At 39.7% G+C, this 24,965-nt stretch overlaps 1 long non-coding RNA gene across 1 annotated transcript; it reads right to left on the bottom strand.

Annotated features, from left to right (window-relative positions):
• Positions 1–1,205: 1,205 nt before the first annotated feature.
• Positions 1,206–24,510, bottom strand: LOC106628667 (uncharacterized). The gene is made up of 7 exons (XR_001332086.2): positions 24,430–24,510; positions 11,685–11,854; positions 8,627–8,754; positions 5,050–5,224; positions 3,953–3,978; positions 2,414–2,519; positions 1,206–1,545 (listed from the first exon to the last, which is right to left on the bottom strand). It is a non-coding gene; the product is annotated as an uncharacterized LOC106628667 (long non-coding RNA).
• Between the last annotated feature and the right edge of the window lie 455 nt (positions 24,511–24,965).

Here is a 24,965-nt window from a genome sequence, read left to right as displayed (position 1 = left end):
CCTGTTGGTGAGATTTTGCCCTATTGGTAACTAGCAGCTTGCCAAGGAATGTGGTGGATTCTTATAGTCTTTAAATCAGACTGAATGTCTTTCCGAAAAGGATGCCCTGAGTCAACCACAATTTATTGGAAATAATTTAGGAATTGCTGGGCAGCCTCCTCTGGGCTATGCTCTGCAGATGTCAGAGTAGGTGACTGCAAAGTTTCCATATGATCTTAAAATCTACAAATACATGGCTGATCTTTGAAATACCATGGTCTTAAAGAAGTTTTTCTTTTTTTCATCTGGGATGTTTTAAGATCTTTGATGTGCTAATGATCCAAGTTGTCTGGCTAGATGATAAATCTCAGATGAAAGAAGTAGATGGTGAGTTAAGACTTCTTTCTCACCTCTGCTTGGGAGCTATGGCACATCTTAGTAACTCCCTTAATAAACAGTATGTGTTTTCAAGGGATTGGGCATGGTTTTAATTGCAGCTCTGTAGGAAACTGTTTTTCTATTTCATGAAAGCTCTCTTGATGTTTCAAAATGTTCTCATCTCCACGTGGCTAAATCGTTCTCACTCATACCCCCTCCCAAAATAAGGCTGAAGTTTAAGGCTCTGGGACTATAATGTGGTGTCCTTGTTCTGGGTCAACAGAGCAGGAGACTCACATTTTGTCTTCCCAAATGTTCTGAAAGAGATGGGAAAGGGCCTATGGAGTATTCCCTAGAAAAAGTCCATCTTCTTGTTTTGAATAGTGGTTCAATTCTGAAATTTTCCCAGGAGAAACTGGCCCTTGCTTTCTGGTGAAAATGTGACGTCTGACGATTTGATATTTCGTGGCAGACACCTTCCTTCCCAAATATTGAAGTATAATGTCAGAAAATTCATGTCAAATCTACTAGCAATGATTATGAATAAAGCTATGCTTGGATATAGAGATCACTGAAAGCCATGGTGCCTCAAGAATCTCAAAAGCTTTGTGGACTACCAGAGATAACAAATCATAGCAACTCTGAAGGCCAGGATGAAAACACTACCAAATAGAATACAAATTGTGTCTTCTCCTTTAAGTGTTCACCATTTTTTTAATGAGTATGTTTACATAATTTGAAATGAGGATTTTCTTTCAGTGCTCATGTATACATAGGAAGAAAAAAAAAGAACAAAACTTTTTCTTCTCAAAATCAGATTTATTTAAACAAATTTCCTTCTCAATATTTCTGAAGCTGGCAGTGCTAAATTTTACCTTTGCAAAAAGTATTTAATATAATGTGTGTAAATATTATGCTAAAGGATTCATGTCCTGTTTTAAACAGTGGCAAAAAATTTCATTTCAGCCTTTAGGTTTTCCACTAATTTATTTCATATTAAATCAGAGCAGGCTAAAAAACTGCTGATCAGATCTTTACTGAGCTTTATTGTAATGTAGTTTAAGTGGATGCAGACGGCTGGTTTTTCCTTTTCTTTATTTCTTCTTTTTTTTTTTCCCCCTCCATGTCTGAAATATTATACAGGAGACTGAAGTTCTTGTGGCATTAACATGAGAGTCTCAAAATGGGCTGAAAAATAAATATTATAAAAACATGTCATCCAAATCAAATACTGTGTGAATAAGGGAAACTGGAGAGGTTACAATTGCGGTTCAAGATTTAACATGCAAGGTACCTCAAAAGTTAGCTAAATACATTTCAGATGGATGTAAAATGCAGAGGAAATGTGTTAAGTATCTTCCCTTGGTGAGATCTCCAGCATGGCTCAAATGACACGCTCGAAGGTCAAGTCCCCACATGGTAGCACATGGGGTGATGGGAATAGGCTCAGATCCCTCCCTTCCCTCAACAACAGCATCCCCCTGGTAAAAAGGCCTGACTGTGCTCCATGATCCCCCTCATGCTCATCAGCAACCAAAACCCCAAGGGTGCACAGGAACAATGCATGGAGCCTTTAGGTTTCCTTGCACTAGGGCAAAATCTTTGGCTACTGACTGCTCATGGTGCTTAACTGTGTAATTGTCTTAATTATGCTAAATTGCACTGTGTAGTCCCTTAACAATTATGTGGGTTAGCAGCAGTATTAAATGACAAAAATGGCATAATGTAGTCACAGCATTGTCTTGCAGAAGCATGAAAGTCAGAAAATAAGGGAGTCTGCATGGGTTTCCCTTGAGGAACCTCCCTCATCACTGCACACAACTGGCAGCTGCAGGAGACTTTAGCACAGAGGGTGATAATAATATCACTGATTTTGTTAAAAACTTTTTCTTATGGGACAGCTCTAGCAAAATGCTGACTTTGAAAGGTTCACTAAACAGTGAATGTTTGGGCAAACAGTTCTCACCCTGTGGTTCACCTCAAAGGGCTGATGTTGTCTACCAGAACTTGACTGAAGGGGCTTCAGCTGGTTTGGAGTATAACTGTGAAAACTTACCATGACCATCACAGAGCTGGCCCAATCCAATATTCCAGGACAGTTTCCATGAGCAGATTACTTTCAGGGTGCAGTTCTGGTCATCCATCCATCCACATTGCTTTGCCTGGAAGAGCTTGCTCAGTAATTCTGGGGACTAAAATCTCAATATTTTTGGCAAGTGTCTAGTCTGTGACACTGCTAAGACCTTCCTATTCACTGGTGCTGCAGACCAGTTTCCTGCCTCTCCTACCCAAAGCAACAGAGCTGTCTGTGGCAGCCTCTCCATACAGGTGGGCTCTTGCTCTCAGAAAAGGTGCAATTCCTCCTCTTTTTCCCAAAACATCAACCTGCTACAATACCTCCAATGTGGTAAACAGGTTCCTTCCCCCTTGCACTTTTTGCAATATTATCTATTTTAATTTAAATATAACAATCATATTTAATGATGTAAAAAAAGTATATATTTACTGTTTTTACAAAATAAGTTATTATTATTATAATTATTATCATTATTATAATTAATACTACTACTACTACTACTACTACTACTACTACTACTAATAATAATAATAATAATAATAATAATAATTTATCACATTTGGATAGAAAGCTGTGAACTACAAATCTGGATTCTCTGTCATTCACAACTTTCCACAGGACTTATCAGAGACCTGCATTGTTTCAGCCCCTGTGACTAGCAATAATAAAGACAGCAGCTCAGCTCAGCAACCAGACATGAGTACAAGCTTCAGGGAGTTAGAGAACCAAGTGCTGTCTTTTGTACTGAACTGTTTGAAGTAAAAAAAAAATAATAAAAAAGGCTGCATATGGAGTATTTAAGTATTTGACCAGCTTTAGTATGAAATAATATTGGGAATGAATAGAAAGGAGCTTGTTCTGGTAGAGTTTTCATGTTCATGTTCTTTAAGAGGTTATGTAGGATCCTCTGCAGCTAGAAAGCTTATTGAGTGTCTATTTTTAAAAAGATGGTTTTTTGTTATGTGTATGAAATAACATGGCCACACCAATGAATCCCATCTTAAATATTAGTGAAGCATTTATGCTTGTTGTCCTAAAGTGCTGCTAAAATCCAGAGCAAGACCCTTCTTGATTGACTGCCTCTGCCACTGAACCCATTTGTAGAAGCCAGGAGTAATTTATATTATCTCAAAGTAATAACAACTGGTGGTGAAATATTTTTTCACATAACCATCTGTGGAAAAACCAGTGCATTCCTCTTTTTCTACTCTGGGCTAACCTATAAATTAATTCCTTAGGTATTTATAAGGATAGCTCTGTGTGTGTGGGATTTGCTAATAAACCCTCCTAAACCTTCTAGTTTGGGTTTCCTCTGGTGAGGTGAGCACACATATCCCAACTAAGCCATCTGGACAGACCCTGCTCAGTCTGAAGAATTTGACACTCCTGTAAGGTTTAAGCATTCCTAGAAAATTTTGGATTCCCTTACAAATTGTATTTACATTTTTTAATAGTGTGAGTGTAGCCAAGATGGACTCTGTCTGGAAGAGGTCTCCCATTTATCAACTGAATACTTACTCTTTAAGCAGTGAAGAGGGCAAACCCTAGAAAAGCAAAGAAAATCTGTTTGAAAGGAGGAAAGAGTGGTATTTTCTTAAGCTGGCATGCCTTCTTGCATTTGAAGTCATATCTTATAAAATATATGGCCAAAGTTCAACATTATGTGGTTTGAGCTTGGCTTCCTTTGGTAAATAAGAGTATGTATTCAGTGGATGAACCTCACTTTAATCTCAAATTCAGACCCAAATTCCCTCCAGACTCTGGGGAATTGTCCTCTCAGGGTTATGACCAATAAAAGGAAAAAAGGGAGAGCTGTATGCAAAGTTCCAAGATGTGAGATTTTGGCTTAAGGACGTCTCTGTCATGGACAAATCATTCCATATACAATCTCCAGAACCAACTAACAAATAAACTACAAAAACTTACAAAAAATGTATTGCAAAAAGGAATGCTCTAATTTTATCTAGAAGTTAACATTCTAAAAATAACCCCAGTCTGTCTCCCTAGACTCATACTCAGTAGTGCTTCTAAAAACACTCAAATAAAACTTTGCAGTTAAAGAATTGCTTTATCAGCCAAAATTATCTATAAGCAACTTGAGGATTTTTCTGGTGAATAAAATATTGTTCTGCAAATATTTGCTCTGCTTCAACCTGGCATCATTCCTGCTCTGAATCTATTGACAACCTGGGGAAAAAGAGACATTACCATTTTGGGCTGTCTCAGTATTCCTGATCTACTTTCTTCACAGAATATGTTACAGCAGCAATTATCTGTAAAATTACATTTGATACTTTGATAGAAGTACAACAGTGTGTCAGCTCTGTTTCCTTGCAAAAATTGCTTTGATGTGGACACAGAAGTCAGTAAGTACAGCTCATTTAAAGTCAGAAATTTTTCTCTGGTCCCAGCATTACTCAGCTTCCATATTTAATGTGTCCATTTTGACAATTACTACTGTCCAAAAAGCAATTATAAAGTTAAGTTACCTGTTGATAAAATGGTTTACATCAAAGAACACATTCCTGCAGTGCATTGTAGGTATGGCTGGGGAGGGAGCGTGGGTGGGGAGCCTTGCCAGGATCCCAAGCAAGCATCTCTGTGGCTCATCTCACCTGAAGTTTCACCTGTTTGTGTTCTTTGTTTTGGGTGTCTCCTGCAGGCTGTGATTCCCTCTGGGCTCGTGGCAGCTTCAAAAGGATCAGTTGTGGTCAGCCTCAACACCTGGGGCAGTGGGTACTGAGGTACACTTTCCTTTCCTTTTTCCCTCTGGAAGATGCAACCTTCAGCCTATGAGAGAGAAGAGCCTCACAGTCTGTGCTCTCTCTTGCCCTACAACTCTCAAAACTTAATTTCAAAGGGCTCAAAGGTTAATTTACTTGTTTACAGGAGATGTTTCCTTAAGAGAATGGGCTGAGTTCATATCTCACACCCATGCAAATGAGGAGTAATGGCTTTTGTCTTGGAAATCAGTTTATGCTGCTGCAATAAACCAGGAGTTGGCTACTGGGTTCTTTCCTATCATCATTTTAATTCCAGTACATACTTGTATGTGCTCTGAAGTAAAATTAGAGAAAAAAACATCTGGCAAACAAAATCATTACCAAATAAATGTTGCCCATTGGCCCGGATTTCACACTCAGGATATTGAAAGCAAATGTTCTGGTGCTGTTGAGATCTTGACATGTTTGTGTTTAGCTTGTTGGGTCAGCTGAAATTGCTTGTGTTCACAGTGATCCCAGATGAGAGATGCTTTTAGTCACAGATTATTTAGACTATTCTCAGTATGGGGTACAACTCAAAGCTCCTTAACAGCATGACTTTCATAACAATGATATAACCCAACAGCAGGTCCTCTGACCTGACAACATGCCCCCCACCTCAAGGGAATCTCTGTAGCTAAACAAAATATTTATGAACTAGTGGGAAAACAGGAGTCACCTGCTATGGATCTGTCTTTATTTAAGGACAGACAGCACTCTGTGGCCTCTTTTGGTTTCCTGGCCTATTGTATTAGACTTGCTCAGAGACTTGATCAGAATCACAGAATAAGCTGAGTTGGGAGGGACCCAGAAGGATGATCCAGTCCAGCTCCTGTCCCTGCACAGCACCATCCCCCAGAGTCACACCCTGTGCCCGAGAGCATTGTCCAAACACTCCCTGGGCTCTGTCAGGCTGGGGCTGTGACCCCTGCCCTGGGGAGCCTGTTCAGTGCCCAGCCACCCTCTGGGGACAGAACCTTTTCCTGATATCCAACCTAAACCTCCCTGGCACAGCTTCAGGCCATTCCCTGCCTCCTGTCACTGCCACCAGAGAGAAGAGATCAGCGTCTGTCCCTCCTCTTCCCCTCTTGAGGAATTTGTAACTGCACTGAGGTCTCCCCTCAGTCCCCTCCAGGCTGAACAGACCAAGTGCCCTCAGCCTCTCCTCACACGGCTTCTCCTCAAGGCCCTTCACCATCTTTGTTGCTCTCCTTTGGACACTCTCTAATTGTTTAATGTTTTTCTTTTATTGTGGCACCCAAAGCTGCCCCCAGCACTGGAGGTGAGGCCACCCCAGCCCAGAGCAGAGCGGGACAATCCCTGCCTTGCCCGGCTGTGATGCTGTGCCTGATGTCCCCAGGACAGGGATGTCCCTCCTGGCTGCCAGGGCACTGCTGGCTCAGTTCAACTTGCCACTGAGCAGGGCCCCCGGGTCCCTTTCCATGGCCCTGCTCTCCAGCCCCTCATTCCCCAGCCTGTCCGTACATCCAGGGTTGCCCCATCCCAGGAGCAGAATCCGGCGCTTTCCCTGGTTGAACCTCACATGGTTTGTGATTGTCCAGAAAAATGGTGAGTTTGTCTATCTGTGGAATGGACATTTTTTCCAGTAAGACACTATGAGAGACAGCGTTAAAAGCTTTACTGGAATCCAAAATTTTACATTGACTGTCTTCCTGTGTTTAACCAGGTGTGTTCCCTTGTCATAAAAGGTTCTCAGGTTTGATAACCAGGCTTCCCTCTCATGAAGCTGTGCTGGCTGTGACCGATCACTGCATTGTCCTTCAGGTGTTTTCAGTACCTCCCAGAATAACCTTCTCCAGCTTTACCAGGCACTGAAGTGACATAAACAGCCTGTAGATTCTGGGGTTCCCTTCTTGCCTTTCTTTCACCAGCTGCCAGTCAGCTTCCAGTCAGAAATCTTATTCTTCATGTGCATCTTTGGCTGCAGACAATCCACCTTTTTCTTCATCTCTATCCTTTAGATGGTGCTTTGGAATTCCAAACCCACTGCCTAAAGTAGGCTGTACCCATTAATATCTGGCTCTGTATTGTGTTTTTACCAGACACCTCACACCTTTCTGGATGAGAGTCACAACAATTCTGGGTGTTGTTTGGTTTGGAGTTTTTGTCTTTATTAGAATAATTTCTCTATTCAGGAAATACTAAGTCAGTCTCGGTAGACTCGTAGGGCCTTAACCCAAAAAAGAAAAACATGCAGCCTCAACTGCTCATAATCAGTTTAGTGGATCCATTACTCTACCAGTACATGCAAATTTAGTCAAAATGAAACACTTCAGAAAATGCATTGATTTTGTCAGCACTTTAGTTTAAGAAAATAAAAAGGGGAAAGAATTTCCGTCCTGTTGAAATGTGCTGTTTTTAAAATACTGCTATTTTGGGCTTGGTTTTGTTTCAGAGAAACTTTTCTTTGGCATCTTAGCATTATGTTGTTGGGTGTTTTTTTAACAAAGTTGAAGTAAAAATCAAAATAGAAGTGGTTTTGTTGAATTCTGAAACTTGCAGGTTTAATTTCAAAAGAAAATAAAACGCATATCTAGTTCAGCACTAATCAGGACTTGTTTCAGCAGAGATCTACTCTAAGCCAAAAAGCTTAAGTAACATCCTTACCATCTCACATCCTCCAGCTCTGCCTGGGGAAAGTGGGACTGCAGGGGATTCAAATAACAAATTAACATGGAATCATTACGAGTAATTTGAAATGAGATCTTTCTGCATGAACAATAGATCCATCTTGAGCCCCCTTCTTTCCCACAACTGTCAAACATGCTTGTTTTTATGAGGCCTGGGATAAAACTTAGTTTGACTTCTTGATAACATCTTCTTTGTATCAAAGCAAGTGAATGTGGCATAGATTCTGAAAAATTACTATGTACATGCAAAATCCGAACTGACTTTTATGTCACACTTCTGCTTTTTCTCTGAATTTCTTTTCACCTCCCCTTTTATATCAAGATTTGAAGACTCCCAGTGTGAAAGATTTTATCTAGAAAAAGATAATGTGGGGTTGTTTAAAATTAAAATCTGTTGTTGTTGACAATATTTGATGAATTCTGACTGATCAATCCTAAGTGATCAATTGTAAGTAAAGCATTTGATCATTTTTTCAGTCTCCACTGGGGATAGTAAACAGTCATATCAGCAGTAATTTTTCTTATGCCAACACAGTAAAATCAATCTTTAATTCTAATGTTAGAGCAAGATAGTTTTATTATTCTTAGTAACATAGCAGTGTGGGATGCTAAAGGAGAGAAAAAATGAGTATATGAGAAGTTTGGTGTCCTTACAGTTCAAAAATGTCATAATTAGGAAAGTCCAGCAAGAACAAGGTGGTTGTGTGTCATCCAATTAATGAGCAATTTAAGTGTAGTCACATGGATGTAAGCAAATATGATTAGGAGTGAAAACTTACCATGCCCCAGAAGGAATTTTGTTTCAATTCATAAAAGGAACTGGTTGTTTAATTATGAACACACAGAGGATCAGCGTTACAATCAGATTCACTATGTGTTTTAATTCATGAATCAAGCTTTTGTGTAACTGAAAAAAAAAAAAAAAAAAAAGAAGTTGAGATTTAATTAGTGGCATGAGAGTTAGACAACCCAATCTCATTAGGACTAATCACTTTCCAGGAAGCACTGGGCACCGTCTCACACAGCATCTCCCAGAAATGATCACTATTCTGCAGGACTGAGCTCAGTGTTTAATGTTGCAGGAAGCTGTCATTAGCTGTGTTGGGGAGGACAAAACAGGAACAGAAGGCTGCTATTCTCAAAGTGAGTGTGGCAATACAGGCTCTCACCGCTTCCTCTTGCTCATTAATCTCATGGTTTACCATCTCCTCCGGTAAAGGCTTGAAGAACAAACTGGATTTTATTAAGAAGGGATATAACAGAGGATAACTCCAAGCAAACAAGGAACTTGGGCAGAAAGGAGTCAGATTTGGAGAAGGTGGTGCACAGATGTTTTCAGGAGTTAATACATTCGCATTGGAACAGCCATCAAAGGAATCGTGCAGGGCAACAGAGGGTGCCATTGTGCCACTGTGCTACTGGTGTAAACTTTGGTGGGGATGGTTTCCCTCCCAGATCTAATAGACAAAAAACAATCATATATACATTGATTTTTATATATTATATTAAAATAATATATTTATTTATAAATATTTCAATTTTTTTTCATGGCAATAGGGGCAGAAGGTCATCACATGTTTTCACATAAATATATGTGTGTGTATATATATGTGTATATGTACAAATAAATGAATATACTGTTGAGGGGGTGAATAAATATAAAAAAAGCTCAAGTCCTGGATAGGCTATGATAAATGTCTTCAGAGCACATTCTTTCCTAACTTCATCTGCAATCCATCCTCTAATTTCTTGATCTGGCAAGATATAGGCTCCCAGCTGAGCCCCGTCCCTTCCCCTCTTGCGAGTGCTTTGTCATTGGAATATTTCCCCACAAATCTACTCTGGCTCGTGGTCTAGAAGATCAAAGTACTCAGTCATTGACAGCATTTGTTTATAGTAAAAAATGCCATAGCTTCATATCCAGATTTAGCCCTTGTCTCTCAGTGCTGTCGAAAAGGGACATTTTTAGATATCGATGCTCATTCCTGCTTCTCAAGTTATCAGAATTTACAGTTGTAATGTTCTTATGAACAGAGTAGGTTATTTTTGGTCAGAATGAAGGCATGTGATAGACCAAAGCAATTAAGGCCCCTTACTTTACTAACAGGATGGTAAAAAATAGTCCTAATTAAATATTTTTCAGCTCTCCTAAACATTCCTAAAATAGCCCTTTCTGCAAGGGAAGGGGCATAAACAGAGGGTGTGACAGGGCAGCGCGGGCCTCATGGCACTCCTCTGTCTGCCTGGATAATTCATAGCACTTGTTATGTGCCCAGCCCAACATTCATCTGAAAAAACCCTCTCCCCCCTGCCGTGTGCTCCTTCCCCACATCCCAGACAGGCACTTGCACACTCCCTGCGGGATTTGCTGCACGCGGCAGGAGACGCTTGGGGAGTAAAATCACCAATGCCCTTTAAATCGCTGCAAAGCGGGTCAAGGTCTTAAAAGCTTAAGAGGAGAAGCTGAGCCGTGCAAATGTTGGTGTAAAAGCTCCATTGTACAAACAAGAACTGCGTTCCAAAGATGCTGTCACCTTGGATCTCACTAAAAACAGCACCCCCAGCTCCTTTACAACTGCTGAGCTATTTAGACTGTGAATCCTCAGGACAGGCAACCTTTATTTTGAACCTGGTGATCCTTCAGGCTCACAATCCCTTCTCCCACCAGGACACAGACTTAGGTACATATTGTGTTGCTGCAACACAAATCTGAACATGAGTTTTGGGTTCTCTCTGTGTTTGAAAGACAGTAAAGACACAGCAAATGGCAGGTTCCATATATTCCTTTATATTCAATATAGTTTTTTGAGCTTTCAGAGGGAACAGCAATGAGATCAGCTAAGCTCCTAAGTAGTTTAGGAGCACTGAAGTTTTCACCCTGGAAGACTTTATTTTATAGAAGTGCCTGTCTCTTTTTGTATAGACCCAATTGGAATTACTTCTTTCTCCTGAGTTTTGCTTTGAAAGTGAAAAGGGTCAGGTCTGTAATAAGAATGTCTCATGGAAAGAGAAGTAGAATTTTAGTGTGAAAAAGTCCAAAATGTATGCAAGGAGGACCCCAAACAGTCAATGGTTTGGAGGTAGAGTGGAACACTTCTGCTCCTATGGTTAATGTCCTAAAGAGGACTGAAAAGCTTTCAAACTTGAAAAATACAGAATTTTTTGAACACAAATTAGAGTGATTAACTTCCAGTCAGCAAAAAACTCAATGTGACTAGGGAAGCCAGAAGATAAAGGTTTATTTTTCCACCTTATGCCAAACACCAGCATGTGGAAGATGAGCTGTAAATCTAAAACCCAAGCTCCTGCGGAACAATCTCTGTTGTTGGCCAGGACAAAAGAGAAAGCAGCTTTTGGCTGCAATGCCCTCCCTGGAATGGTTCAAAGCCAGGTTGGACAGGGCTTTGAGCAAACTGATCTGTTACAAGGTGTGGCTGGGGGTGTGGAACTAGATGGTTTAAGGTCCCTTCCAACAAAAACCATTCTGTGATCCTGTGAAGCTGGTTGTGGAAAATGTTCACTCACATTTCTTTGCCAGTAAGCAGTGGTTTGTTGGGCCAGTCAACAAAGTGACTACTGCCACACCACCACTGGGTTACCAACATAACCCACAGTGTGAAGGAGTAACCATGGGGTTTTTTTCTGCTGATCATCTTGAATAAAACTTGTGTTGGTGCCATGGAGGCATGAACTTCCACCTACTGTAAATTCATAGGAGCTGTCATGATCAACCAGATTTTTCTTTGGAACAAAGGAAACTCCCCCTTTGAAACCTTTATAAGTTACTCTGGTGTCTAATGTTGCCACCCTCGCCCTTTCTGTCCTCTCCTCACCTACCTTTGATGGTGAGTCAGGTATTGTTTGGACGACTTATACACCAAGGTCTCCTAATTCCCTGTTGAAATCAGCCACAACAGGTCAGCTTCTTCTTCACATTGTGTGCATGAGGACTGATAGCCTTCCTCATTTTCCATAAGTTCCACGGAATTTATGTTCACAAGTGATGTCTGAAAACAATGCAGTAGCAAAGAGTCACCTTGGTCCCTCTGAGCCAGCAGCAGGAACAGTAAATACAAGGTAGAAAATGACATCTTCTTTGATATGCACCTTTGAAAGAGATCTGAACACCTGTAATATTTCTCCTTGCACCCAAAAATTCCTTGACGTCTGAAGTGCCCAGATTTATTCTTTATGAGTGTTTAAATTCTGTTTTGATATAACTTTTCATCTTCATTTCTGTCTTAGTGCTGAATCAAAAGTGGAGATTCTATCCTGTGGAAAAATTGGCCATTTCACATTCTGTTTCCATTCTCAATCAGAATTAAAAGAATGTGGTTAGAAATTCCAGCTTGGAAAAAAATCCCTCACCCCTGTTGCCCATCACCTGAGCCAACCACATTTAAGTAGAGCTGAAATATTTTTGTCAAACTGCTTTTATTTCCTCTTCCTATAATAGATAAAATAGTTTTAAAAGTTTCTATAATCTTCTTAAACAAGTTAAATTTGTCAGAAGAATTTTTGTTTTGACAGAACAGTATTATTTTAACAAAAGTTACTAGTTATAACAATTATAAGCTATATAAATATAAGTCATAATCTAAGTCTAGTCTTTTCCTTCCTTCTGCCAAGTTCATGAGAACACAGAGACATGGAGGAGACCCACACTCTTCTTTCTAAAGGTCTTTTTGCCTCAGCAAAATCTTTTGCCACAAAAAATCTTTCGCTGTGAATGAGGCCATTCATTGATCTGATCTTAACTCTCTTCCCCAGCAAAAACAGAGTTCATGGAGAGCTCTTCCCAAGGGAACCCAAAGGGGTTTGTATAGCTGGGGAAACAGCTGGCTGTGGCCAAGATGCTCAGACTTCCTTACCTAGACAATTGCACCTTAACTTGAAACTCTATCACTTAAAACTGCACTTAGTCTGCTGTGCTACACCCATCCTATGATCTGGAATACCACAAAAATCCAGACAAAGTGGTGTGTTGCCTCTTCTGTAAGAAATGCTGTGCAATCACTTCCCAGAAAGGGCTGCTGTCATTCTGTGCAGAAGCACAGTCAGGGTTGTTTTCTTAATCCCAGAGCTATTCTTGCCCCTGCCCTCCCATCACTGCAGGAGAAGACTGGTCAGGAAAAACAGAGGCTATGACATGAAACAATTGCACAGCACTGCATTATAATTTTCAAATGGGATAGCAGTAAATGACATGAACAACATACTAAAATTGAAAAACTGCAGTTACCACTATTTTTTACATTGGTGTACTTCATCCCTGAATATACATCTGAAATATACCCAGATCATTATGCTGCTTCCTAGTAGCACAATGATTTGGCTTTTTTGCTCCTAGAGTTGAGAGAGATGGTTTTATCCTAATTAAAAGTGAGAAGAAGATCCAGATAATTTTTCTGAAGAAAAAGGTGTTTAGGAAATCCTCTACTAGCCATAATCATGAACTTTTTCCAGCACATTCAGGTTAAATATTAGACAGCTTATGTTACTACTGAATAGATAGGGAAAAGTGTACTTGACCTTGATCCATCCATGCTTGTGCTTTTCCCACTGATAATCCTGGAGTTTCTAAGGTGCTGAAGTGATACCTCTGTGCTGTGCTGTGTGTTCCCCTGGAAAATGGGTCTCTGGTGGTGAATCTTGCAGGCCAACCCCTATCACACACACTTAACCAAAAGGGTCAAACCCTCTGTGACCAGAGCACGGGGTCACCGAAACACCTCTGTGAGTCTGACAGTCCTTTAGAAAATTATCTGTTAGATCTTGAAACTCTCAAATCCTCTGGGGCTGACATGCAACAGGAAGGTGGTACCCTTCCCATCCCATCTTTCAGCGGGGGATCCATGTACTTTCTCTGGAAGATTATCCACGTGCCGTTGTCCATCCCTGCATTAATCACATGCCATTATCTAGCTGCCATTGGCTGGAGTCCTGTCTCCAGGGTCTTTTGATGGAAAAGACCCCAAATGACCTAGGTCAGGATCCAATCTTAGTGTAAGAAAGAGGCTTATCTCAATTCCTCTTGTTTCAGGCATAGTCCTTCATTTCACACACATGGAAGATATTTCAATAGTAATTATCAAACTCCAGTGCCAAAGTTTGCTCCATAAATTTCTCTAAACCAGCTTTTTAGCACACTTTCTCTTCAGCCCTCTCTTTATATGTAGATTTGCATGCACACACACACACACAGTTACATGCAGCATGAGACCACACACTTCCTAAATAAGGCTGTGTTGTGTTTTTGCCACATAATACAGTATGAGTTAATCTCATCCTTCAAGACACAGCACTTCACCCAACTTTCTGTTCTTCACAATTGCTACATGACCTCCTGAGCTGTAGGAGCAGCCACAGTGCTACACCACGAGGCTTCCAGGTACAGCTTCCAGGCCTGGGGCAGGGGGAATCCCTGCTTGCTCTGTGGCATCTGTCGGCATATTGCCACAAGCTTTCATTCTATATTTATGAAAAGGTGCTGAGGCACAGCAGGCATTATGCATGATCTTCAGCATAAAAAAGGATCATGCCCTTATCAGTTTCCTGCAGTAATTTGCTAAATGTCATTGGTGTTACCCAGGTCTCATTCTGCAGAGCCCTGGCACGCCGTGGTGCTGCTGAAATGTGGTGCTGTCCTCGCACCAGTGTGTTTGCTCTGTCATGAGATCTCCCAAATGCTGGATGTTTGATAGGCCAGCTAGCTGCCTGAATAAATATTTTCACTTTCTTTTAGTCAACGCTAGAGCCAAACATTCAACTGAAAATAGCTTGGGGTAAGCATTGTTGGTTTAAAATTAATTTTGTAGCAGATTCTGTTTGTGGAATCATTGATCAGCGTTCCTGTGCTGGCGTTGAAAACAGAGTTTAGAGTATTGCAGAGTAAGAACATTTTTACCACTGGAAGAATTATATTTTAGTTGTGTCTATTTTCAGAAGGCTATCCTAAACTGTTCATGGAAAAGGAAAGCAAAACATTCTAGCTCAAAACCAGAGATATATACCTCTAATAGGGATTTAATTTTTTTACCTTAATGGCCCATTTTACTTACTACTACATTTTCTGAAGCCTAAATACATTGTAAATTATAAAAAAAATAAAAATAAAAAAATAATAAACTTCACCAGCTGCAGATCAGAGTTTTAAAACCTAAGAGTTTAAAAAATAAATAACAAAAAGGTTAGATCCTAGTTTGGACGTTGAGTTATTTTTGACATTATTTGATACAAGAACTCAACGTGGATGTTTTTGAAGTATGGTTCTCATTAACATTTGGATAGAGTACATTTCCTTTTCTTGATTCAATCATGAAAAAATTCCACTTACAGATAGTCCATACAATAGTGCAACCTCTTTCACACATTACTACATCATAATCCATTTGGCTGCACTTGCTTCAAACAGGTCCACTCTACCCATATGGCCTGGCTTTATTATTTCTTGCTCCCATCTGTTTTACGTTGTCTTCTTTGGGCTGTGTTTTACTGAGAGATGCTCCTCAGCCACATGCAGAAAAGGCTGTTTCTGAGAGAAAATGTGAACAACAGGAGATTTTTATGCTCTCACATCTGTGGGAGTTCATTGGAGTCGACTGAGCCTACTGCTGTAGATTTTGGCTCTGCAAAGTCTGTTAAAGCCCATTTTGTCTGCGTGGTCTAAGATTTCATTACAAAACCCTAGATGCCTGGTTTGGAAATCCTTGATTCATGTGAATATTCCTGCTGAAGAGCAGTCCTGCAAAGAGATGTCTTTTATTTTCCTTTTCCCATTCACCTCTTTCCCTCCTCACCTTTCACACTGGGTCAGTGAGTCCTGACCATGTCCCACATCCTGGAGAAGCAGAAGAACAGTCCTTGCCCCAAGGCTTTTTCATCCTCAGCAGACAAGTTAAGTCAAAATCAACAAGAGATTTCTACTGTCTACCCCAGCCTATGATGAGTCTCAGGTTGGGCTGGGAAGCCAGGAGGAGCAAACCCAGCTCACAAGACCTTCCCCTACCCTTCAGCCTCACTGCATGCTCATGGAGTGGTGGGACCATGGAAGTCACTGCCTTGTTAGGAAGTCCACAATCTTCTCCTTTCTTGTTCTCTCCTGAAACTTGATGTTCCTGACATAGTGATGCCACTTGACATTACTGATCCCTCCTAAACACCTGCTATCAAATGCATCAAATCTTTTCTTGTCAGCTTGCGTAATGCCCCAGGTCTTTGCAGCATCGAGCAAAACTGATACCACACAGCTGTTGTAGAGCCTTATTTTTTGTTTTGCGGACATGTCACTGCCCCATGCTTTTGCCCTTGAATTTATTTGCATTGATATTCACCTTATACTGGTCAGGCTTGAAAGGACACTAGATGTAATCCAGGCAAAGTGGTCCAGAGTACTGGAAATGGGAATAAAATATGAACCCTGTCATGACTGCAACTGACCTAAGAGAGGAAAGACAAAGCCAATATTTCCTTTCCTCCATAGACCCAAAGTCATTATTTAATCAAAAGCTTTGATGTTTATTTCCAGTAAAATCTTCAGGTTTTAAGATTTTTCTTTTAAGGTGATCACTGGCCTTTGGGCTCACCCAAGATGAGCCAGAGGATTTTCAATTCTTGTTGATACATATTGTCTATATGAATACCTTTAGAAAAGGAGGACAGAATGAAGCAGATCTTAAATAATGTATTAAGAATGAGGGATGGGTTTTCTTTTTCAGAAGTGAAAATTTGTGATGTTACTAAATTTACTGAAGTTCTGTACTTCAGAAGAAGTGAAAAAATAACACAGAGAAAAAAATTGGAATTAAGAACTCTGTGCAAAATTGCTTTTGTTTCTCCAGAGGTTGCAAGACCATTTATTGCAATTTTTAAAATACTTTCTGACTTTTAAAAGTTACCTAAAGACTGTAAAAGAAAACAGACATACCTTGATCGTCTTGACTTTTAAATTAACCTTTCCTGATTTATTTTGTCTTCTGTTAAATCTTTCTTTGTCTGAGTAAGTGTGAAAGAATAGAAAGGAGTGTGTACATTCTTCCACAATATTGAAATAATTTGTAACAAATGTAAAAAAAAATAAAAATCTGAAAAAAGCTAGAGCTGGTAGAGTGCATTTTTCTTATATGCAAGTTCAGGAAACCTCCACATGGCATACAAGCAGACTATGCCAGCCCATGTAGGGCACCACATCTACTCAGTAAAGGTAACATTGTCACAAAATAAAGAAAAGTTTCTTCCTAAAATTATAGAATTTGATGGAAAAAAATATTAATGCTATATGACATGGACATAGAAGCTTATAGTGAGCACAGACCACTAAAGAAATTAACCTATTCCTCAAAATTGAAGAGGATAATAATAATACGAATATATAAGTTAAAAAAATATTGAAAATACAGTTATTAAAAGTAGAAAAATATTTAAAAATAAAAAGCAATTTAAACACAATTATGTGGTTCCATTTTTTATATATAACATGTTTTTGTGATAATACATATTTAATAATACTCTTCTGATATAATAAAATAATATATTTATTTTTATTATAATATATTAATATAATAATTATAATAATAGATAAATAAAATACTAAAATTATTAGAACAAGTATATAAAATAATTTTCTGTGAGTAGTTCTATATTACTAATTTTAAATTGTAATATTTTTACGTAGTATAGTACTGCATACATTATATATAATATTGTTAGCTTTTAAATGTAGGAATAAATTCTACATTCAGCACTGCCACATTTCTGGTGATTATCATAAGACTGTATAGAACTTGGGTGTAGTTTATTTTTTTTCCAGCTTATTAAAAGTCATGTGAACATAAAACTATTCTGCTTCAGATTATAATTTTGCAATTTTCACCTAAATTTTATTAATTTAGACCAGGTTCAACTTTTATGAGAATCCTGAAATATTTTTATCTTCCACAAGAATAATCATAGCATGAAAATAAGACATGAAATCATTAATACATTCAACAGTTCAACATGTGAACCTTTCGTGTGACTATTTTTCACTTTGCTTGCTCTTAAATCTGCCTTTATATTTTACGTATCTAAAAATAAATGAACAGAATTAAATACAAAAAGCACATTTGAGAAGCTATTCCTTAATTTCTAGGTAGTTAAATGAATTTAAGTTGAAAATCATTCCAGTCTGATCTACAAAACCTCTGTAGAGCAAAGATTTCCATTCACAGGGGCAGATATTGTAACTTTTATGGTTGTTTCTAGATTTTAGTCCCAAAGAAGATAGAAGAAATAGATTCATCACTGCTATAGGAATAAAATCTGACCATAAACAGATATCAGTTCTCATATTATTTTTTTTTTTCTGGAAAATGCTCTTATCTAAGGATTTAAAATATTTACTTCTTTAAAGTCAATAATGTAAAAAAAAAAAAAGGGAATAATCTTGATCAGAATTTTAAAAGTTGTTCAGATATTTGAGTTACAATTTTAAGTAGCATTTGTTCAGGGGGAAAATATTAATTTCACCACAAGGAATAATATGAGTTACCAGTATTGCAACTCTGATTTGCAAATAAGTACACATTCTTTCTCTGTAAATAGTGTGCTTTTTTTATAAAAGTGGCATTAATTTTTCAAGTCTACCATATTTTCTTTACAAAATAGGACTCCTGTTAATTAGATTCTTAAATCCCACCTCAGCTGAATTTGCTTTGAACCCAACAGTAGCACCATAACGACAAAGAACATTCTAAAAGCTTTAAAACGTGGGCTGGACACTGCACAGAACATGTCCCTTAATAGCAACAGTGACAGGAGATAGAGGTGCCTTTCAAATGTCTGTTCATTTTGCCAAGACCATGTCAAATGAATAAAAGGGGACAAAGTGACAATGGGCCTTTGTGTGTCTGAGGCCACCTTTGCTGGGTAATGAGCAAACAAATTCAGAGCAGGAGTTACCTGTGTAAAGTGCAACAACCCAGGTGATTTTAACTAGAGCTTCAATAACAAGCAATATGATCTTTCTTCACTGTAGATCATGAGGAACTTTTTGTCTGGATTTTTCTGTTTCACCTCTGCTTTATTATTTTTTTTTTTAATTTGAGGACTGTTGGACATGGCCAGAAAGAGCAGCACATCCCTGGCCCAGCCCAGATGCCAAGACTGGTTGCAAACCACCCACAGTCTGGAAAGAGGTCTTTGCATCCAGCAGGGCTGGGGACTAACTCATAGAGAGGGAAACAGACAAACAAGGTAAATCCCACTCCAAAATGAGGGAACAGCACAGTGAAAATGATACAGTGGGTCAAGAAAAAGACACCTCACTCTCCAGTTCTGGAGGATGACTGAGCTGAAGTGACTGCTCCACCAGTGAGATGAGGATGCTGGACTTGGGAACAAGAAGCTCCATGAGCCCAAGAGTGGGCAAACCTTACTGCCATTGGAAAAAACTTAGATTTCTTGCAGAAATGAGTTTGGAAACACATAGACATATGGACACTGTGCCCAGAGTGAAAAATTTGATCCAGAATAACATTAAAAGAATATCTCTGTGTGGGGAATGCAATATTGTCCAGCTGAATTGTTCCCCAGGGCAAGGCAGTATGGACAGGGGTCCTCTGGAGGGGCTGCTGACCATAAGGGTGGTTGGCTGAATCACTGCCCTCCTCCTCGTGGGATGCCCTGCCAGCTTTGATCTCCGGATCCGATGCCCCCGTGGCTGAGCAGCTGCTCACAGGGAATTTTCCAAAAGAGCTCTTGTCTCTGAGCTCGTTAGCTCTTCTGAGCTCATTAGCCCTTCCTCTTGGCCTGAAGCACCCAAACCCCAGTGACATTTGCTGCTGGTTGAAAAACCCCACCCATTATTTGGCTCTTCTAGTGGAGGATGAGATTAAGAGATTCATGGTATAATACAGCCTTGTGGGGACTTTGGATTGACAGCTGGAGTTATTCGGAGAATAATGCCATGTGTGACAATTTTGACTTTGCACAAGAAGCCTCATGAGCTAGAGGCAGATAAATGGGGTTATCAGCTACAACACAAAAACTTGGTCTTAAAGTTGTTTTAGTTCCATGTAAATAAAGCCATAAGACATGTTCAGGCAGGTATCACCGGCTAAAGAAAAATACAAAGCTTTGCTATCTTTCAAACTGCTCAGACTTTGTCTTTTCTCTATCCCAAATAGAAATACTTTAATGTGGTTTCTAGTTCTTTTATTTCTTTTTATTTACCTGAGAGGCCCATAGCTACTATGAAACATCCCTCACTGAACATCCCCCCACAATGAACATTATTGATGGATTGCAAAGAAATGCCATAAAAATGGGTACCAAGGTACTGTAGCAGAGGAAAAGACAATGAAAATTTAACTGAAGCAATTGGAGCTGATGTTGTCAATGCAGAAAAAAAAATGCCATCAGGATAAAGCAGCTCAGTACACCTTTACTCACAGCTACACCATGGATTAAAGTACAGAGAAATATGGATCTCCAGCTTCATATCCAAAATCTCCTTCCCTATCAATATCCCATAGCCCCGTACCCACCAGTGACCTCTCCCTGTGCCAAAGATACTGGCAAGAGCTGAACCTTGGCTTTACTCCATTCCAAAAATCCCATGGGACTGAGAGAGGAATAGAAACTGGCTACTGTCCTGGACTGGGAAGAAAGCTCTGAGGTCTGAAGGAGCAGATTTGGTGCCATTACTCTTAAATGCTAGAGACACCAGGGTCAGCAGACTCTGGAGAGTTCGTGGAGGAATTTTGAGTGAGTTCTGCACTGCAGAGCTTACTCAGGTGGACAGACTCATTAACAACAATAAACATCCCATTTCCAGGCAAGGCTTGTAAAAGTACCAGGCTAATGACTGACTCAAAGCTGAAGTAACATTTAAAAATCAGTTTTCCTGCACATTCATGCCAAACAAACCAGATCTGAGTTTCTGCAGACACTCAGAAGTCTCATTTGCTGTTTCTGGGCAGCAGGGAGGCTGTTGCACAAACAGCCTTTGCTACAGCTTCCAGTGGGCTGAAAACAGGCTTTTCCAAACCATTGCTGAATGCTGCCCAATTGCATTTTGCCTCCCTGCTTATTTATTGTTTTGCATTAGGTGACCCTGCTAGTGGTGAGGCTTTGCATGGAAAGCATCAAAAGGAGGGTCAGAAGTTATCACAGCTCTCTTATCTCGTGGCCAACATCATTTCCCAATCACTGCACATCTGCCTTGCATTTTGTGAATTTTAGCACGTTGAAATCATTGTGGCTCAGAAAAGGTTTTCTGGAGCCTGCTTGGTTGGTTTACACGCAGATCACTGCTGGTTCATGTCCTGCTCTCCAAGAGCTCAAGTACTGGAGTTACCTTGCAGTGCCATTGACACAGGAGGAAGGTCTGAGTGCTGGAGTGTCTGCAAGCCCCAGACCCTAAAGCTGAAGTGAAAGTGGTGCTGAAAAGCACCACCAAAAAGGGGTCAGAGAGAAGGAAGGACAGAACAGAACATAGCAAGCAGTGAACGAGTTCAGGCTCCGAAATAGAGTGTTACTATTTCACTTATAATAAAACAATAAGGAACTTTTTGCTGAACAGGTAAGAGAAAAGACAGAAGGGAATACCAGCTTTGAATCAAATTACATAATTCTCTCCTGATAACAACAGGTAATTTGTGTTGGAAATTAATAAAAAATGCAACAATGGAACTAAACAAGGAAAAAATATAGTCATGATAATGGGACAATTCTGCAGCATTGACTGGAAGATATTGCTTAACTGATTGACACTGATTTTAGACACTTGCTACAACCTACAGCAGGTTAAAAATAAAATATCACAAAGTTTGGGTTTTGGAGGGAGAACAGGAGCAACTGAGGCACAGCAGTTTGTACACATGAGGCTGGAAAATAGTTTGGGGCAGGGATTTGTGTTGTATTTCTACACCTGAACCCTATTACCAAGAAATATTATTAAGTCATGAAAAGCTGGTAAAAAAAAATAAATTCAATTTTTTGGAAATAATACTGTTGAAGACCTGCATGCTCAGGAGTACTGCTGCTCGTTCAGAGTTTCATTTGAGTTTCCAGGATTAGAGACAGAGCAAAATAAGCCCTTCCATTACCCTGGGCAGCCTGCAGTAAACGCGAGGGTGACTTTCTTTTGACCTGCTGGTCTTGATTTTGGCATCATGCCCTGATTTGAGTAAACGTGACTCACTTGTTTTCTACAAAAATACAGTTTCTGGTTGTTGGGTGATTAACTATTTGTCCTTCTGCAGTCCTTCCTGCTCACCCTCAGTCCCACACTCCAGTGTGGCAGGAGGGATGAACAGTAAATTTGCTGGAACAACACCACCAGCAAAACCAGCACCCTGTGACTTGCATATCCTAAAAACCACAGTGTGCTTATATTTAAATTTAAAACCCACGCTTTCCCAATCTGAATGATTGCCATAACAGAGACACCGAGGAGTTAATGCTGAGTGTGGCTCTGGATGTTGTCAGAGCCTTTGATAGCCCGTCCTGTGTCACTTCAGGTGTTTCTGAGTCCCCCATTTGAGAGCCCGTGGGGCTGGAGCTGATGAGCACAGCCAGATCCTCGGCTCCTGGCATCAGCAGCTGCCAGAGAAACCCAGCAAGATGGGGATAGGGAGAGCAGCAGTCTCTCGGTGGGAAAAATGCCTGTTTGTCCCAGCTGAAATGCTTTGCAGCAGCTTTCAGACTTTGACAGCCGCCTGGGGAAGTGTGGGGGGAATTTGGGGAGATCCAACCACTTCACCTCTCTTCTGACCTCAAAGAGTCACTGATGTGTTTGTGCATATGGGCCAGAACGAGCCCACTGCAATTTCACAAGATATTTTTTTCCAGGAGGAGCAGTAATCTTGGTGGCTCCATGCTCTGGGGATCATGTCTGGATGCCCCAAGGGACTGAACATCAAATCTTTGAGTAATTAGGGGTCAACACAGCCAAGCAAATTCAAATCTTTTCTCTTGTTTGTTTGGAGGGTTCCCCATCAACACAGATCCATGATACTGCCCAGTTTAGGTGAGAAACTGCCAGTTTCTGTGCATGGACACAGACCTCCTAGACCTTATCAACACGCTCAAAATTAGATATTGTCTTCCTATCTATTCTTTTCTTTCTACTCTGTGAGGTTCTTCTAATGCCATAATTTTGTTTCTGAAAATCGTACTGTTATTTAACTATTTTAAATTGCTATATACCCATGAATACAAATCTCTTATCTATTTCCATATTATCTGAGGTATTTCATAATTTTATAATCTTAAATTATTGCTTTCTTTGTAAAGACATCATCTCAGACATAACTGAATAGCTGAAATACAGCATTTTAAAGTTAGAACACTCAGGGCTTTTTACCCCCCTGTCTGGAGCTCTCCTTCTCCTTTAGGTAACGTGCCAGGCAAGTTGCTTTTAACTTTTTGCACTTCTTTTTTTTTAATTTATTTTGCAAGGCTTCAATAATTTATTTTTCAAAATGTTAGTGTGAAGCTAAATTTATTAACTTTCTTTTGGGTGATGGAACACAAACTGTGATCACTTACTGAGCCTGGCAATCAACTATAATTTGAATATAATGTGGCCTCAAAATTAATAGCCCTGAAACAAATAAGAATAACAGACTCTAAAAAAATTACCAGAATAGGAGCCCAGCAGGCTCTCTTTAAATGTGTCTTTAAAAAAAAATTGCATACTAATAATCCTATTATTCACTGGAAAAAAAGAATATCTTTCTATGTTTATTATATGCCCTGGAAAAGCCGCAGACTTTTACAATACTGCTTCTCACAAATCACTTCAGTTTAATGATGTTACTGTACATTTCATCTCACATTTGTGTAAATATGTTTATTTCGTCCTGGAGAGAGATTTTATTTTAACTTCAAGATTATAATTTCTTACAAGTCTGTCACAGAACAACATGAGCTCTGCCAAATGGAAATACATAGACCCCCCCACCCCCTACCCCGTATGTTTAAAAATTAAGGATTTTTTCCTCCAGCACAGAAAAACAGTTATTTATTCTGACAAAGAAGGGAAGGACACTGATCAGAGACAATAAAGTTAACTGCTGCCTGAAGTCATAAACATCTGGTGGCTATTTTAATTGCATTGTGAACTAACCACAAAATTGTCCCCTAAAGAATAAAAATATTTCCCCTGTGCAATACTGTATTTTAGAATTCTTCTCTTCTGAATCAATGTCAGACCTGATTACAGCACAATGAAGTCTGTGTTTCATGCCTGCATTTTCTTGAAAACACCACACACTCTTATTACAATTGCAGGATTACTCAAAGCATCTCATGCAGACAAATTTTTCAGGTTACTTCTGCGAACACTGATTAGAGATAAAATATAACGCTTAAATCATGTAGTTTGTTTGCAGGTAAGTCAGAGAGATCAGTATGTCTGTACAGAAATACTGGACATTAGAAAGCACACAGACAATCACACAAGCACACAAATTTGTGTATATGAGATATCTGTGTGTATATATATGCATACACACACAAAAAATGCAGATATTCAGACATATATATGCATATACACGTATATATAAGAGGAATTTAAGTAAGTAGCAATACAACCTACCTAAATGTGAATAGAAATTGTTGTTAATAAAATACTTGCATGAGTTGTACGGGGACCTTCTAAATGTCTGTGCTTCCTGGGGAGACCAAATGACCTCTTTTTTACAGATACCAAGATCAAAGCTCTTGGTTTAGATACTCCAGCTGTCCCTCTCGTTGGCATTTGACATGCAACCCAGTCCATTTAAAATCAGGGGGCATGTAAACATTTTAACCCTTGGCAGCAGTATCTGAGAAAGATGCTGGCAATAAATGGTCGTAACTGCCTGGGCCAAATCACATTTGGTGTCCTCCCTTTGAAGTCCATGCAGGCACTGTACCCTATGGTTTTGACAAAGAGCCAAGTCCAAAAAAAGGATGTAGGCTCTCGAAGCTGTCCGGATGTGGACTTTGGGATCCAGAGTGGCTCCGTGCAGCTGAGCAGTTGCCTCTGAGCTTGCCACAAGACTCCCTGCCTGACCTTGGAGGTTTTTTGCCTTGGCTCTGCACTGGTGCACTCCCTGCATTGCCCCAGCACTCAAATCCCAGTGTTTTTGT

The sequence above is a fragment of the Pseudopodoces humilis genome, chromosome 6, assembly GCF_049639895.1.
Source record: "Pseudopodoces humilis isolate 2021_Gansu_Grassland_sample_001 chromosome 6, ASM4963989v1, whole genome shotgun sequence".
In the NCBI taxonomy this organism is placed as follows: Eukaryota; Metazoa; Chordata; class Aves; order Passeriformes; family Paridae; genus Pseudopodoces; species Pseudopodoces humilis.
Note: the sequence above shows the minus strand (reverse complement) of the source record. Positions and strands in the feature narration are given on the sequence as shown.